Genomic DNA, 11,521 nt, shown 5'->3' on the forward strand with positions numbered 1-11,521 from the left:
TTTCTTTCTTTCTTTCTTTCTTTCTTTCTTTCTTTCTTTCTTTCTTTCTTTCTTTCTTTCTTTCTTTTTCTTTCAAATTCAAGTTAGTTAACATACAGTGTAGTATTGGTTTCAGGAGTAGAATTTAGTGATTTGTCACTTATATATAACACCCAGTGCTCATCGTAAGTGTCCTCTTTAATGCCCATCACCCAATTACCCTGTTCCCCCCACTCAGCAACCCTCAGTTTGTCTCCTGTAGTTAAGAGTTTCTTATGGATTCCCTCCTCTCTGTTTTTATCTTATTTTATTTTTCCTTCCCTTCCCCTATATTCATCTGTTTGGTCTCTTAAATTCCACATATGAGTGAAATCATATGATATTTGTCTCTCTCTGACTGACTTATTTTGCTTAACATAATACATTCTAGTTCCATCCATATTGCTGCGAATGGCAAGATTTCATTCTTTTTGATGGCTGAGTAATATTCTTACATGTATATATGCATATATATATATACACACCATTATATATAAATTCCATATATATATAAAATTACATTATATATACATATATATGTATATAAAATTACATTTTATGTATACACACACACACACATACACCAATTTTCTTTATCCATTCATTAGTCAATGGACATTTGGGTTCTTTCCATAATTTGGCTATTATTGATGCTGCTGCTATAAACATTGGGGTGCATGTGCCCCTTTGAATCAGCACTTTTGCATCCTTTGGATAAATACCTAGTAGTGCAATTGCTGGGTCATAAGGTAATTCTATTTTTAACTTTTTGAGGGACCTCCATACTGTTTTCCAGAGTCACTGCACAGTTTGCATTCCAACCAATAGTGTAAGAGGGTTCCCCTTTCTCTGAATCCTCACCAACATCTGTTGTTTCCTGAGTTGTTAATTTTAGCCATTCTGACAGGTGTGAGGTAATATCTCATGGTGGTTTTGATTTGTATTTCCCTGATGTTGAATGATGTTGAGCGTTTTTTCATTTGTCTGTTAGTCGTTTGTATGTCTTCTAGGGGGCACATGTTTCTAAAGAGAGAATGTCATGATAGCATGAAAGATTTGGGCCTAAATCCTGCTCTGTTGCTAGTTTCTAGCTGTACCACTTGGGTTCTGAGTGTTGATTTCCTTCACTGAAAAATTAATAATAGTATCACTGGGTTGCTGGGAGCATTACATGACATATAACCTGGCACACAGTAAGTGCTTAATAAATGTCAGTCTGCACTTGCCCCTTTGTGCTTCCTCAGTACTCTGCACATATCCCATCAGCTTCCTTGTCTGCCTCCCTCTTTGGATTCCAAGTCAAGGATTGTATCTTTCATCTTCCTACCCCAGGACTCATGGGAATTGCTCAATCATTGCTTGTTCATTGAATACAATCTTCCATTTTAGAAGCTTAGAGACGTTAAAATGACCCACTCAACTCATACAGGTAGGAAATGGCTAAGCCAAGAACCACAACACAACTCTAATGCTTTCTTAAAAAAAGATTTTACTTATTTATTTGAGAGAGAGAGCATGAGTGGGAGTGGGGAGGGGCAGAGGGAGAGGGAGAAGCAGACTCCTGGCTAAGCAGGGAGCCCAATGAGGGGCTGGAGCCCAATGTGGAGCTCAATCCCAGGACCCTGGGATCATGACCTGAGCCGAAGGCAGACACTTAACCAACTGAGCCACCCAGGCACCCCACACAAATCTAATCCTTTAGCCAATACTTTTTGGTCCAACTGCATGAAACCATGAAATCAATGCATACATGCATCTATGAAATAGGACCTGTGCACATCTACACAGGTATGTCTTCTCAAAGACTGATCAAGTATTAGGCACAATCTAAATTCCCTTAATGGAAAAAGAGGATTCAGTATTTACATCCATCACTACCACTTCGACCTACCACATATTTCACTCTTCTTGTTCTACCATCTTCCTGAAATAACTATATCATAATTTTGTTGAGCCAGATAGTCAGAGTTTATATTGTGTTGTGTAACTACTAAGCCTAAATTAGTCTTGTAGAATTCCATAATTTCTCCTTTTTTGGTGCAAAATTTTATTCTCCCTGGTCTGAACACTTTTGTTTAGTTGGCTTGATTTTCTAAGTTCTTATCATTTCTTCAGTCCCAAATTCTCTGTCCCAGTTACCTCTCAAAATACTTGAATACAACATGTTCTGTCAATTACATTTTCTTGGAGAAATTTCTTCTGGAACATTCTGACTTCTCCAATCTGGACTGATTAGAGAAGTGAATACCTGACATGCTGGGAGGTACCTTCACCATCATCCTGGGAATTCCCATCCCCTCTCTCCTGTGGGCAGTTTTGCCCTGTGTTTTCTTCTTTTGTGGTGTTCTCCCTTGTTTTGGTAAAACACCTCCTCTAATAGTTTTCTGAGAAAGAGCCCCTGGGAGGAAAATGTTAGAGACCTCTCATGTCTGTAATTGACTTCAATCTCCTATTGCATAATCATTTCCTTCAGAATGTATAGGCATCCCTCTGTGGTCTTACAGCTTCCAGTATTACATCTGAAGTACAAAGACGTTCTCATTCTTGCATTCTTGTGTGCAACTTTTTCTTAGAAGATTTTTCAGATATTCTCTTTGATCTTAATATTCCTTAATATTCCTAATAGTTTGCCTTAATGTCGATCTTTTCTTCATCTACTGTGCTAGGTATTCAGAAGGCCCTTTCAATCTACAATTTCATGCATCTCAGTTGTGAGAAAGGTTCTTGGATTATTTTGTTGATGATTTCCTTCTGACCTTCACCCCTATTTTTTCTGTTCTCTCCTGTTAGAATTTATCACTTGGATATTGGTCCTTCTGGACCCGTCATCTACCTTTTATCTTCTTCTTTAATTCTCTCTTTTTTCTGCTTTCTGGGAGATTTCCTCAACTTTTTCTTGCATTCATTTTATTTTATTTTTAAAATTTCTATAATCATAATTTTAATTTGCAAGAGTTTTTTTTTGCACTGTCTTGTCTCTCTCTCTCTCTCTCTGCAGGATAATAACTATAATTTTTGAGGTTTTCTTTTCCCTGTGTGGTCTGTGTTTCCTCTTCTTTTAAAGTTTTTTTTTTTGTCTCCATGTTTCACATTACAGGCTTTCCTCCTCTGGTATCCTCTGACTTTTGGTGGTCAGCTCATGTTTAAGAGTGAATGAAGCACTATGAAACAGACTGGAAAATCCAAGTGAGTGAGTGGGGCTGCTGACTCTGGGTTTCAGGGTAGAGCTTTGCTACTGGCATCTGGTGCGCAGATCTCAGGGAGGCTGCTAAATATCCTACATGCACAGGACAGCCCCCCACAACAAAGACTTGTCCTGCCCAAAATGTCAGTAGTCTTGGCTGAAAAATCCTTAGTATCTCATCGGACCATTTAGTTAAAAACCTCAGATTTGGGTTTTGTTTTGTTTTGTTTTTCTTTCTCTTGGGCTGGTCAGATTCTGCCACCAAGAATCTTGCCTGAGGGGTTTAGACCTGGCTTCCAGCATTCTGGGGGCCAAAGGACAGAGGTGAGCTGGCAGTTTTAACAGTCAGAGTGCAAAGGTTACCTGATCACTCAATATTGTCTCCCCATCATCAGCTATGGCTAAATTCCCCCACTCCAGAGACTCTCTCCAGAGGCTAAATGTTTTCATCCAGTTTTCCGCCAGAATGGAAGAAAGGCAGTTACTTGGCTGTTTGGAGTGAGGAAGGAGCTAATAGAATTTAAATTTCTTCTTAAATAGACTTTTAAGCAATCATTCTGATATTAGTTGCATCCTTACCCCCTCTTCACTCCCAGTTCCTAAACCCTTATGAGGCAAAGAGGGGAGGGGAGTTTCTGCTGAATAAAATAGTTGGTGCTCAACTTTTTCTACAGATGACTGCTTAGATATATTATCACTTATCTATCTGATTTCCAGTTTTCAATTCTCTTTATCTTTATAGATTATGTCTTTTTTTTTTAAGATTTTATTTATTGGCGAGAGAGAGAATGAGAGACAGAGAGCATGAGAGGGAGGAGGGTCAGAGGGAGAAGCAGACCCCCCGCTGAGCAGGGAGCCCGATGCGGGACTCGATCCCGGGACTCCAGGATCATGACCTGAGCTGAAGGCAGTCGCCTAACCAACTGAGCCACCCAGGCGCCCCTAGATTATGTCTTCTTAAAAATCCCTTTACTATCTTATTAGTGAGATCTCAGAAGGGCACAAGAGTAAATGCATGTGCTCCCCCATCTATTATGTGGAGGTCCCACAATTGTGTTTTTCATGTTGAAGCACTCATCGGTATTCTCCAGTAAGAGAATCCCCAAAACAGTGCATCTATACTGAATTCAGGGTAAAATGTCTGCATTCTGTTGACTTTTTCATGGCCAGTTTGCAGGTGCATGTTACTAAATGAGTTTTGATATCAGGGGTGGTTTGGCTATTTTTGTTTTGTTTTGTTTTGTTTTTTCTCTTAAAAAAATGACTGACTACAATGATGAGCTGATTTGGAGCCCACATAATCTGCAGGATGCAGTATGATAGGAGCCAGAAAAAAAAATTTTTTTTAAACCTAAACCCAAGAGAAAACAAGAATCTAAACATAATCTGCTAAAAATAAAATAGCAGTGTGGACTAATTGACTAACTGAAATTCTCTGAGAACAGAATTCAGAGCTCTCCAGCTGACCAGTTCCTCAAGCAACTGGAAAAATGATGTTAACTCAGTGTCACTGGCTGCGATCTCTCTCTAGAAATCTAATTTTCACTGTTGTTCTTTGAAATCTGGTGACTCTGGAGGGGACCTGGATTCTGCTCTGGATTTCCATCCCATGCACAGATGCTGCTCTCAACGCCAACTGGAGCATCATTTGCATAAAAAAATCTGCTTTGAAAGCAGAGAGGGGATGTAGCCACACTTCCCAAGTACAGTGGGTGCCCGCTATGATTCTTTCACACTTCAGCCTCAAGTCTCACATGAAGGCAGCCATTCCATTCCATCACTGAGGAGAATTTCTAATATCACGTAGAAAGCAGGATTAAAGATACATTTGCGTTGAAGTTGTGCAAATAAATGCAGCCCCGAGTAACTGAAACCTGAGCCTAGAGTGACGTGACTCTTCCATTTTAATACCTAAGGGAATTACTTGTGTGGTCATGGCAACAGTGTCACCTTCAGTGGTTCTCCTAAAAAAAATCTTGCAGAGACATGATCAGAATACATGAAGAGTTGGCACTGATGTGATGAGCCAGTGGTCAAAGTATTTCATGTCTTACTGTGTTTCATTGGGTACTTTTTAACTTTGGAGAAATTACACAATAATATTGAGCTTAGAAGAACTAGAGTATACAAGTAGCTAAAGAGAACTACCGTAGGTTCTCCATCCAGATAGAAGCACAGCCTTGCAGTGATTTTTCTATGCTTATATACCCAACTCTGTTAGAGAGGGAGAGCAAAATATGTTTTTGAGACAAAGAATGAAAGGGTTTCCTCTTCATAGACCTTCACTGAAAGAATTATGAAGAACTATCAGTCAAGAAAGAAATTAAGTCCAGAGTGGAATGTGAGAAAAACAATTATGAAAAAAAAAGGTAGTCTTGTTTATAGAGGTAAGTATATACTGTAAATACTTACTGTGGACAAAGTGGGGATAAAAACAAATAAAAAAAACCAACCCTAACAAGGGGGCATAGAAAATAACTTTGACTGTGTTCAGTTAAATGTGTATTAAATGCTTAAGAGCAAACACAAATGAATAGAAATGGAATGTAAAACTTCCAGACTACTAGAGAAAAAAGTTAGTAGAGAAAACATCAATTCACTAGAAGTCAGTGTCTTAGTCTGCTCAGGCTGCCATCACATAGACTGGATGGCTTAAACAACAAAAATTTATTTTCTCTTAGTTCTTGGAAGTCCAAAATCAAGCTGCTAGCCTATTCAATTCCTAGTAAGGGCTCTCTTCCTGGATTGCTGATGGCCACCTTCTTGCTAATGCCTCAGATGGAGGAGAGAGAAAGCAGGCTCCCCGGTGTCTCTTCTTATAAAGGCACTAATCGAATCATGGGGAGCCCATCCTCATGACCTCATCTAAATCTCATTACCCTTAAAGGCCCTACCCCCAAATACCATCACACTGGGGATTAGGGCTTCAACATATGAATTTTGGGAGAACACAAACATTCAGCCTAAATTGTCAGTAAAGGAAGACACAGAAACTAAACAAACAAAACAAAAAACATAGTATATTTAAAAAACCGCAAAATTCAATGATAGAAGTATCAGAATGTGATTTATTCATTTGATGCATAGTATCTAGTAGTAAAAAATGAATGAAATTATCTTCATCTATATCTATATCTATCAATAAAAATAGATCTCAAAAACCAAACGTTGAGTGAAAAAACAGGGTGATAAGTAGACTATGGCTTAATTTGTATAAAAGTTAAGCACAGGAAACCATAACCTATGTTTTCTACAGGGATATTTAGCAGATATATAGATATTCGGGAAATGTATAAAAATCACAGAATCAAGGGTGTCTGGGTGGCTAAGTCATTTAAGTGTCCAACTCTTGATTTTGGCTCAGGTCATAATCGCAGAGTCATGAGATGGAGCCCCAGGTAGGGAGAGGGAGAGCAAAATATGTTTTTGAGAAAAAGTATGTAGGGCTCCACACTGAGGATGGAGCCTGCTTAAGATTCTCTCTCTCTTTCTCCCTCTGCCCTTCCCTGTACCTGCCCCCCAACCCCGCTCAAAAACAAAAACACCAAACAAACAAAAAACACAGAATCATGGATCAGAAGAACAGGCACCAGTTTCAGGAGAATGGAAAAAAACAAAACAAAACCAAAAGCCAGAGAAGGGGGCTGAGGAGGAGTACAAAGGAATTGGGTACTGAAAAAAAATTTCTTTTATCTGAAAAATGTTTTAAACACCTGTATGGCAAGCCAAATGTTAAGTGTTGAAGATGATACAATGAGCAGAAACAGACAGGTTTCCTGTCCTCCCAGAACTAATGGTCTGAAGGGAAGGAGATGTTAATCAAATAATTATTCTTAAAGACATAAATTTTTTTTAAGGATTTTATTTATTTATTTGAGAGAGAGAGAATGAGAGACAGAGCACGAGAGGGAAGAGGGCAGAGGGAGAAGCAGACCCCCTGCTGAGCAGGGAGCCCGATGCGGGACTCGATCCCGGGACTCCAGGATCATGACCTGAGCCGAAGGCAGTCGCTTAACCAACTGAGCCACCCAGGCGCCCTTAAAGACATAAATTTTAACTGTGGTAAATTCAAGGAGGGCAGTGGGGGAGTGCAGGAGTGGGGAGGAAGGTAGCACTTTAAATGGAGAGGTCACCATATGCAAAACCTTGGCAGTGGATGTAGACATATATAAGGCAGTAGGGCTATGGCTGGGGAAGGGGTACAAGAAGGGGGTTGGACAAGAAGAGAGGGCCAGATTATTTAGGTCTTCCAGGCTGCTTGAAGGGCTTGGTCTTTACCTTCAAAGAGGCAGAAAGCCACTGAAAGGTTTTATTTGGCAGGGGGAGATTAGTCAGAGTTGCAGTATGAGAAGATTGCTCTTGACTATTTGGAGAGGGAGGACACGGGAGCAAGAGAAGATATGTGGGAGTTATTGTAGTTTCAGGTGAGACTGGGACTGTGAGGAAAAGGAGGAGGTGGAGGTGAAATACATTCCACCAGAATCAAGAGATTTTTAGAAGAACATTCAAAAGGACTGGCTGATAGATTGGCCATGAGAAGTGAGGCAGAAAGAGGTGCAACGATGAGTCCTTGCATCCCTGTGTGGACTCTTGCCATTTCGGAGAGATGAGAATAAGGCCGGGTTTGGAGGTGAAGATTTTGAGTTTGCTTTTTGGACAAGTTGAATTTAAAGTGCCTTTGAGATCCAAGTAGAAATTCAAGAAGGTAGTTGAATATAAATGTTTGAAATATAAAGGTGGGAATCAATCCCTGGGGACATGGGTAAAGTAACTTAGGGAGACACTGTGGCATGGGAAGATGGCCCAAGTCATTGTCCTGGCAAGTTCCGTCATGGCTGGTAGGAGGAAGATGAACCTGCCAAGGATACGGAAAAGCAACAAGTTGGAGGAAAACCAAGAACAGAGCTAGGAAAGAAGATATTTCAACAAGAGGCAGTCATCAGTTGTGATGCAGATTGAAAAAGGCTCTCTGGACGAGGCACCATGTACGTCATCAGAGACCTTCACAAGAGCTGTGTCGGTGGGGTGTAGTGACAGGTTGGAGCGGGCTGAGAAGTGAGTGGGCACTAAGGAGAAGGAGGCAGCCCTTTTGAGGGGTCTGACTATGGAAAAGAGAAAGAGAACAATAACTCCAGTGGAATGTTGGGTTGAGGCAGAGTGGTTTCTAGTGGAAAGACTTAAATTTGCACTTTTGCAGGGAGTTTCAGTCTCTGGCTTATCTTTTCTTTTTGAAGTTGGCAGGGGCAAGTCATGAAGGACAAAGAAGAGTTGGAGAGAACAGTAGGAGTAATTGTTCAAAAACTTAAAGCAGAAAGTTTAAAATGGCTGCTGGTTCCTAGATACGTGCTCCATAGAGGAACTATACTAGTCTTTAGCCTTAAATGTATTGTCTCCTTACATAGGGGTACAAATGATTTCTCCTACCTTATAAGGTCTTCATTTAATTCAGTTTAGTTTTTTCTCCATAGGAGCTCAGTCTCTAGTTCAAATTCCACACTGCTCTTGAAGCTGGAGTTTGTGAAGGGATGGCCAAGTCCTGTATGTAACGTCTGAAACCACCTAGAGCCATTCTTGGGAACATGCTGGGTGGTGTGGTCTAGTGGAGCAGGAAAAGCTTGCAGAAGTGCATGGGACAATATTGACAATGCAGCAGGGCCACCTCTGTCTGCCTGAAGTGGCCTTGGAGAAAGGGACAGGACCACAAAGGAAATTGGCGGCTCCCCCATCCTGGTCCCTCCCACCACACACACACTCCATCTAAATGTTGACTTACTTGGTCGAATCCTAAGAAGTAAAGTACTGAGAGGGAAGGAGGAGCGTTTGTGTTTATTCCTCATTCACTAATGATATTGTCAGAGGCTCTGCGTGCGATGCTTGACTTCTTTGTATCCTGGTTTCCTGTCTGTGACCCCAATGCCTGGTTCCTGTGGGGATGTGACAGACAGCATGACAAGAGAGGATCTCTTGGGTACCTAAGTCCTCACCCCTAGAGCTCAGTTTCTTCATCTGTGAAACAAGGTTTGGACTAGAAGTTCTCGGGTTCCACCCAGCTCTATCCTTCTGTGTTCTCTTAAGGGGGATGAGGTAAAAAGGGAATGGCGGAAGGGAACTTTGAACTAAACCAGATAACGTGACTGCCTCTTCCAGAAAAGGCATAGTGCTGGTGCAAGCAGCATCTATGAGGTGTGCCTCAGTTCTCCTTCCAAGCTTTTTTCCCCCAGGGGTTTCCTGGGGCCTCTCAATCAGGTTCTCAACTGACCTGAAATATTCACAACTTCAAGCCTAGGGAGGCAATTTTATAACACCTTAAAAAAGGGGTCCACAAATCCAGGGAAATGTTCACTGACTGCAAACAAACGTTTCCATTGCATAATTACCTCCGAAAAAGTCCATTTCCTCGTCTCATGCCAACGTTGCTATTTGTGCTGAGTGGAAGGGCATTTCCGCTTCCCCTACCGTAAAAGCTGTATTTCTTTCAATATTAAGGTTAATGAGGGCTGGGGCCCTGTAATCTACATGAGTAGGTTAATTCTCATGTGTCCTAGATAGTTGAGAGAGAAAGAGATTTAGATCTTCGGCTGAAGGGGATGCACATACTGCCTGCTGTGGATGCATGCAAAGAAGCAAGGAAGAACACCTCGTAAAAGGGACTCTGTGCCTCACTCAGCTCGGGTCTCTGTGCCTCAGCTCCTCCATCTATAAGATAGAGATGCCGAACGTGACCCCATCCTCCCCTGTGCATGAATGAGAGGTGCCAGTTCATAGGTATGTGCTTCAAGTTTGATTATATTATAGTAACAAATATTTTGTCAAAAGTTGGGGTGCCTGGGTGGCTCAGTAGGTTAAGGATCTTACTCTTGATTTTGGCTCAGGTCATGATCTCAGGGTCCTGGGACTGAGCCCCTGGTCTGGCTTCACTCAGCGGGGAGTCTGCTTGAGAATTCTGTCTCCCTCTGCCCCTCCCCCCTACTCACTCTCTCTTTCAAATAAATAAATAAGTCTTAAAAAAAAATCCCTGACTCTCCCCCTTAGGGTAGGCAGGGTTTTAAGAAATATTTTGTCAAAAATTAACAGAGCTGCCATGACATTGCTGGTGGGACACCAATCTTGAATATATTTTCAGAAATAGAGATGTGGTTTGAGTTGATCACATATCCTGTTGTCAAAGGCATGGATGGATTTGCAAGAAGCCCTGAGAACCTGTCTTCACTGACAAAGTGGAAAGCTCAAAGTTGAAAGTTACAAGACATTACAAATGAATGAGGCTATTTCTACCCTTTCATTCAAAATGATAATACATTTTGTCCAAAGGCAAAAGAATGTGACTTGTACACAGCTTTCTCCCCCACTTGGCTACTATTGATATTGTTGTGATGAAAAAGGGGAGGGCAGGGAGGGCAAGAAAGCAAAAGAGATGAACCAGGGACTTCTGTTTGTTGCCCTCACAAAAAAGTTCTCACTGTTACTGTCAAATATTTAGATGCTTCAATTTTCTAAAAAATTAAAGTTGAGAAATAGAATGATTTGGGATTCAGTCTTTCTGACACTGTCTGGCTCTGTGCTAGACATGCTGTGCTAGAAAATCATGTTTTTAAAAAAAGTTTAGTAATAGAGACAAAAGAAATAAGTAAGCTAACAATTTAAATTATGATTAGTATGAAATTCAAGAACAGACAAAACTAATCTATAGTACTATATGTTGGCTAACTGAACATAAAAAATAAAAAACCTAATCTATAGTGCTAGAAAGGATTGCCTGGGATTAAGGTGGAGAGGATTGAATTTGGAGGAACAGGAGGGAATTTGAGAGGGGATAGAATGTGTGCTATGTTTTGATTGGGGTGGTGGTTACTGGGTATACACATTTGTCAAAACTCATTGAATTGCTTGCTTAAAATGGACATGTGTTACTGTATATAAACTACACCTCAATAAAGTTAAAACAAAAGATGATATAATATGTGATACAAAGGAAATGAACCAAGGGTGGCAATGAAGCAAGAGTCTAACTTAAATGAGTGTTTCTAGAAGTCTTCTGTGTGCAGAGGAGGTTTTTGGCCGTGATGAGGAAAGAGGCCTATGCAGAAGGAATCCCATGAGCAAAGGCCCTGATGGTTTCCCTTATTTTTCTTGCAACAGGGGGACTTTATTAAGACAAGGTCATAATTTTACTCTTCCCTGGAGAGAAGGAATATGCAACTGGATCATCTCATCAGTCCTTCTAGATGTGAGTACACAGGAATAAGAGCTAAAGGGTATGAGATTTCTTTTTAAGATGATGAAAATGTTCTAAAATTGACTGTGGTGATGGCTGCATCT

The sequence above is a fragment of the Neomonachus schauinslandi genome, chromosome 9 (assembly GCF_002201575.2).
Source record: "Neomonachus schauinslandi chromosome 9, ASM220157v2, whole genome shotgun sequence".
Lineage (NCBI taxonomy): Eukaryota > Metazoa > Chordata > Mammalia > Carnivora > Phocidae > Neomonachus > Neomonachus schauinslandi.